Source organism: Gymnodraco acuticeps, unplaced genomic scaffold (genome assembly GCF_902827175.1).
Source record: "Gymnodraco acuticeps unplaced genomic scaffold, fGymAcu1.1, whole genome shotgun sequence".
Lineage (NCBI taxonomy): Eukaryota > Metazoa > Chordata > Actinopteri > Perciformes > Bathydraconidae > Gymnodraco > Gymnodraco acuticeps.
This window is the reverse complement of record NW_022991979.1, coordinates 60689-67970: the sequence shown is the minus strand read 5'-3', so window position 1 is coordinate 67970 and position 7282 is coordinate 60689.

Below are 7282 nucleotides of genomic sequence, written 5' to 3'. Positions count from 1 at the left end.
TATTGATTGATTGATTGATTGATTGATTGAAGTCTGTCTGTCTATCTCTCTATCTATCTATCTATTTACATTACATTGCATTTACTGTAGCTGACGCTTTTATCCAAAGCGACTTACAATAAGTACATTCGACCAGGAAGACACAACCTTGAAGAAAACAGAATCATATAAGTACATCAGGTTTCATAGAGCCAAACATTTCAAGTGCTACTCAACTGGCTTTAGGTAAGCCAGTCCTTTATTAGTCTATCTATCTATCTATCTATCTCTCTACCTATCTATCTATCTATCTATCTATCTCTCTACCTATCTATCTATCTACCTATCTATCTATCTATCTCTCTATCTATCTACCTACCTATCTATCTATCTACCTATCTATCTACCTATCTACCTATCTATCTATCTACCTATCTCTCTATCTATCTATCTACCTATCTATCTATCTACCTATCTCTCTATCTATCTATCTCTCTATCTATCTCTCTATCTATCTATCTACCTATCTCTCTATCTCTCTATCTATCTATCTATCTATCTGTTACATACAATCAAAAAACAGCTTCGGGTAAAATTGACCCGTTGGCGGTTCTAGTGTTGATACACTTATTGTGCAATGACAATACAGTTACATCTAAATCTTAGATTATAGAAGCTGCAGTTCAACTCCAAAATCAAAATGTAAAGAAACAAATCTGCCACTCTTCCTAAAATGTTTTATAGCCACTATAGTAAACCATTAAAAAGCAAAGCATTTCTTTAGTGACGCACAAGGGTTAAACAGTATAAATACTTATTCTATACATCTAGGTTTTACCTCACCAGCACTTAAACATCGCTCCATATCTATTACCACACATTATACATTTTAAAACATCATTGATGCAGTTTATTACAATATACCACTATATATAATATGTATTTTGTCCACATTATGCTTCATTCTGTATTCAAAGGTCTTCAACACAATCACAATGTGGTATTAAATGTGTCACTTTAATCTCACACTCTTTATTTGGATAAATTATGTCTCTAAATCTAAATTCACCTCCTCGTTATCATTCTTTAAATTGTCATTTTCTGATTTTATTTTCAAACACAGGACCAATCACTTGTACTCCTTCCAACTCTCTGTGTGTGTGTGTGTGTGTGTGTGTGTGTGTGTGTGTGTGTGTGTGTGTGTGTGTGTGTGTGTGTGTGTGTGTGTGTGTGTGTGTGTGTGTGTGTGTGTGTGTGTGTGTGTGTGTGTGTGTGTGTGTGTGGTGTGTGTGTGTGTGTGTGTGTGTGTGTGTGTGTGTGTGTGTGTGTGTGTGTGTGTGTGTGTGTGTGTGCTGTGTGTGTGTGTGTGTGTGTGGTGTGTGTGTGTGTGTGTGTGTGTGTGTGTGTGTGTGTGTGGTGTGTGTGTGTGTGTGTGTGTGTGTGTGTGTGTGTGTGTGTGTGTGTGTGTGTGTGTGTGTGGTGTGTGTGTGTGTGTGTGTGTGTGTGTGTGTGTGTGTGTGTGTGTGTGTGTGTGTTACAGCGGGACCATTAATCCATCCTTGAAGAAAAACTAATATTTTAAATGCCTATGTAGTATATTTTTTCTATACTCGGGACACTTTCCTTGACATTATGAATTGTTATATGGAATATATTTATTGTTAGCACTGTTTAACTATTACTTAAGCGTGTCCTCAAAGTATTACATCTGCTTTTATGTATTTTACTTGCATGCCATATAGGCTCTGAAATAATAATTATCATACATACTGTAAAAAGTCTTAATTTGTAATAAAAATATTCAATCTGGAGAATGGCTCATGACTGTTTTTACATTTTAACAGAGTTTTATGTTGATAAGAACATGGTTTTTATAGGATAAGAAGCAATATGCCATTCAAATTGGATTACATATTAAAGATGTTACTTCTATTATGCATGTAGTTTCCGTGACCGCCACTAGGTGTCACTGCAGGCTCACTGAAGCGTCTGCTGCTACGTTTTACTCCCCAACTCATACATCTTTAAAGAGTCCTCTCCTGCTGATGTTCAGGTGTATATTCAATTCAATTCAAAACCTTTATTTATCCAGGTGAAATCCCATTGAGATCAATGATCTCTTTTTCAAGGGAGACCTGCAGCAGTAGGTTCCACAAGAAGACATAAACAACAGAACAACAAAAGGACATCATACAGCAAAATGTACAGGGATTACAATTTACATATTTAACCACAAGTACAGGTACCAACAGCATCTGATTTTGTAGCATCCAACCGAGCTTTAAAAACATGTAGTGGTACTAGCTTGGTAATTGTCCATTCTTTTTGCAGACTGTTCCATGTTAGTGGAGCTGCACATCTAAAAGCTTTCTTCCCTAAGACAGTCCTAACACTTGGCACATTTAATAAAACCACAGCATGCGATGTCAGGCAATAAGTACTTTCAATTCGCAGAGAGATCAGGGAGCAGATATAAGATGGTAGTTTATCCAACATGGCTTTGTAAATGAAAAAGTACCAGTGACTGAGCCTCCGTACAGTAAGTGATGGCATAACCGCCTTGGTATACAGGGTACAGTGATGCGTAAGTGCACTGTGATACGCAGCATCTAACTTGCTCAGGTAATTGGCAGGTGCATTCATATATAACAAATCACCATAGTCCAGCACAGGTCAAAAGGTCACAGTGACTAGCCTTTTCCTGGCCTCAAGCGAGAAACAGGACTTATTTCTGTAAAAGAAACCTAGCCTAACCCTCAGCTTTTTAAGCAGGTTATTTACATGAAGTTTAAAAGTGAGACAGTCATCAAGCCAGATACCCAGGTATTTGTAACAGGTAACCACTTCAAGTTGTATTTCTTGCGTAGTTACAATATCCAAAGCAGTCTCTGGTGTATTTTTAGCTTTAGAAAAGAGCATTACCTTGGTTTTATCCACATTTAAAAGAAGCTTAAGCTCAGACAGCTGAGCCTGAATAATGTTAAAAACAGCCTGTAATTTAACAACAGCCTCGTTAATCGAGGGACCTGCACAGTACATCACGGTATCGTCCGCATAAAAATGTAAGGTTGCTCCTTCGACATTTTCACCTAAACTATTAATATAGATAGAGAATAATAGCGGACCTAAAACTGAACCTTGTGGTACACCATTAGTGATGTTTAACCACTCAGAAGACAGCCCATCAAACTGAACACATTGGGATCTTTCAGAGAGGTAGTTCACAAACCACCCTACTGCATGGCTGGACATGCCAATACTGACCAGCCTCTGCTTTAAGATGCGATGATCGACGGTATCAAAAGCTTTGGATAGGTCAACAAATAGAGCTGCACAACTCTGCTTATTATCTAAAATACTCGTAATATCATTTACCACTTTCATTGTGGCACTTTCACTATGTTGCTTTCTGAAGCCTGACTGATGTTTAGACAGGATGTCATTGTTACATAAAAACACCTTTACCTGTTCACTCACTAGGCGTTCAGGAACCTTATCAGTATGTAGTGTCTCTACTTTAAAGAGTCCTCTCCTGCTGATGTTTAGGTGTATATCAGTATGTAGTGTCTCTACTTTAAAGAGTCCTCTCCTGCTGATGTTCAGGTGTATATCAGTATGTAGTGTCTCTACTTTAAAGAGTCCTCTCCTGCTGATGTTTAGGTGTATATCAGTATGTAGTGTCTCTCTACTTTAAAGAGTCCTCTCCTGCTGATGTTCAGGTGTATATCAGTATGTAGTGTCTCTACTTTAAAGAGTCCTCTCCTGCTGATGTTCAGGTGTATATCAGTATGTAGTGTCTCTACTTTAAAGAGTCCTCTCCTGCTGATGTTCAGGTGTATATCAGTATGTAGTGTCTCTACTTTAAAGAGTCCTCTCCTGCTGATGATCAGGTGTATATCAGTATGTAGTGTCTCTACTTTAAAGAGTCCTCTCCTGCTGATGTTCAGGTGTATATCAGTATGTAGTGTCTCTACTTTAAAGAGTCCTCTCCTGCTGATGTTCAGGTGTATATCAGTATGTAGTGTCTCTACTTTAAAAAGTCCTCTCCTGCTGATGTTCAGGTGTATATCAGTATGTAGTGTCTCTACTTTAAAGAGTCCTCTCCTGCTGATGTTCAGGTGTATATCAGTATGTAGTGTCTCTACTTTAAAGAGTCCTCTCCTGCTGATGTTCAGGTGTATATCAGTATGTAGTGTCTCTACTTTAAAGAGTCCTCTCCTGCTGATGTTCAGGTGTATATCAGTATGTAGTGTCTCTACTTTAAAGAGTCCTCTCCTGCTGATGTTCAGGTGTATATCAGTATGTAGTGTCTCTACTTTAAAGAGTCCTCTCCTGCTGATGTTCAGGTGTATATCAGTATGTAGTGTCTCTACTTTAAAGAGTCCTCTCCTGCTGATGTTCAGGTGTATATCAGTATGTGGTGTCTCTACTTTAAAGAGTGCTCTCCTGCTGATGTTCAGGTGTATATCAGTATGTAGTGTCTCTACTTTAAAGAGTCCTCTCCTGCTGATGTTCAGGTGTATATCAGTATGTAGTGTCTCTACTTTAAAGAGTCCTCTCCTGCTGATGTTCAGGTGTATATCAGTATGTAGTGTCTCTACTTTAAAGAGTCCTCTCCTGCTGATGTTCAGGTGTATATCAGTATGTAGTGTCTCTACTTTAAAGAGTCCTCTCCTGCTGATGATCAGGTGTATATCAGTATGTAGTGTCTCTACTTTAAAGAGTCCTCTCCTGCTGATGTTCAGGTGTATATCAGTATGTAGTGTCTCTACTTTAAAGAGTCCTCTCCTGCTGATGTTCAGGTGTATATCAGTATGTAGTGTCTCTACTTTAAAGAGTCCTCTCTTGCTGATGTTCAGGTGTATATCAGTATGTAGTGTCTCTACTTTAAAAAGTCCTCTCCTGCTGATGTTCAGGTGTATATCAGTATGTAGTGTCTCTACTTTAAAGAGTCCTCTCCTGCTGATGTTCAGGTGTATATCAGTATGTAGTGTCTCTACTTTAAAGAGTCCTCTCCTGCTGATGTTCAGGTGTATATCAGTATGTAGTGTCTCTACTTTAAAGAGTCCTCTCCTGCTGATGTTCAGGTGTATATCAGTATGTAGTGTCTCTACTTTAAAGAGTCCTCTCCTGCTGATGTTCAGGTGTATATCAGTATGTAGTGTCTCTACTTTAAAGAGTCCTCTCCTGCTGATGTTCAGGTGTATATCAGTATGTAGTGTCTCTACATGTCTCCATGCTTTAATGTTCAAAAAGCTCTTTATTTTTCTCATACTGCCTGTGCTGCAGCACCTCTTTTCACCCTCTGTCTGAAACCAGAGCCCAGTCTGCTCTGATTGGTTAGCTGGCCGGCTCTTGGTCAACCGCTTAGAGATGTCCCGCCCCTTAGCCTATCACGTGCAATTTGTTGGAGCGCCAGCCAATAGAAGCGTGAGTGTTACATATCTTTTTACTGCAGGTTTTGCCCCAGAAATAATCAAAGGTCCAACAGTTCTTTCATTCAAACACAAACCAAAGCCTTTTTTTTATTCAACAATCTTTAATATTTCTTATCTTCAAAAGTGGCATCAACAATCCTCTGCAAACAACATCTCTAGAACATCTTGGGTGTAAATTATCTGTATAGGTATATACATATTTATGCTACATTCTGTATATCACACCAATACACTTTGGATTTACTCTGCTATCGTATATTGATCAGCTCTGTTCTCCCTGTGGATTATGAGAAATTGGGCCCCTCAACACGGGAGCAAGACACGCAAAATGTATAGTTGTCTTAGCCTCTTGTTGTCGTTTTTGTGTCTCTTTCTAGACATTAGGGGTCTCTTCGTGATCATTTTGTGTCTTTTAGTAGCTATTTTTATGGTCATTTAGCATTTTCTAAATAGTTTTGTGGTCATTTTTTCTCTTTCTAGTCACACATCTCTTTGTTTTCTCTTCACAGCTGTTTTGTTATCTCATTGTGGTCAATTTGCGGTCTCTTTGTAGTAGTTTTCTTTCTATTTGTGGTTGCTTCGTGCAGGGCCGGCCCTGACCAATTTGCTGTCCTAGGCAAGATTTTAGCTGGTGCCCCCCCCCCCCCCCCGCCCCCCCCCCACCCCCTTGTGGTATGACCACCAAAACTGAAAAATATGGACACAAGATGTGTGCAAATGTATTTAGTATCCTATCCATTTGAACATGATTTAAGTGGGGGGTGGACCTAACATCCTCGAGGGGGGTCCGGAGGCATTTTTTTTAAAATATTGAAGTTAAAAGCATCAATCTGGTGCCCTTTGAGAGCAACATTAAGAGATCTATGGATACATCTCTCAACACCCAGATGAAACAGAACTGTAAACAGATTACAATTAAAACCTATAATTGCACACTAAAACCATTATTTCAAAAAAAGAACTATTTCACATAAACCTCTGGTTTTTACTGCGGCAGTTCAACTTGATTTGGGGGGGGGGGGTGCTGTACGCAATATAGGCGTAGTTCTGTTAGTATAAGATAATAAGATATACTTTGTTGATCCAAAATCGAGAAATAGTGTTGTGAAATAAAAACATTTAAATTTCTAACTTTTTTTTTTTTTCCTCCCCAATTTTCGGCGCCCCCGATGGGTTGATGCGTCCTTAGCATTCACCTATACCGCCTATGCCAAGGGCCGGCCCTGGCTTCGTGTCTCTTTGTTGTCATGTCTCTTCACTCTCTCAGTCGTCCATGTGCGTTGCTCTGTAGCTGTTTTGCATCTCTTGGCAGTCTTTGTGTGGTTATTCTGCTCCGTTCGATAGTTGAAGTCACTATCTTTGCATCTTATTGTTGTTTTTTTGTCTTTTTGCAGCTTTCTTGCTTCAATTTCAAATACCTTTTAGTCTCTGTAGTCATTACGAGTGTCTTTCATGTTGGTATGTGTCCTACAATCTTCCTCTTGCATTTTGGGCTTCTGTAGCCTGTTCCCAGTAGTCCAGTTCAGTAATCCACCCATGCTTTTATCTCATATATTCCTTCGTAAAACAGTTACTCCAAGACGATGACCTGCAGAGGTTCAAAGTGGAATAAACTCCCTCCTTTTCACTTGGTGCAAAGAAACACTTCTATTGCATTAACAGTGTAAGCCCAGTATTCTGTACAGCTACATGTTTCTGCAGAGCGTCCCGTATATCGGTCTGTTTTGTATAGTTGTACAATAGGAACATGATCAATGCTTTAGACAACCTGTCTGCTTTACAGTTGGTTTTTCCTACTCTGCACTTCATATCTGTCACTGTTTTGCCACTTCATGTAAAAACCTTCTGCAATAATTCTGTTAAAA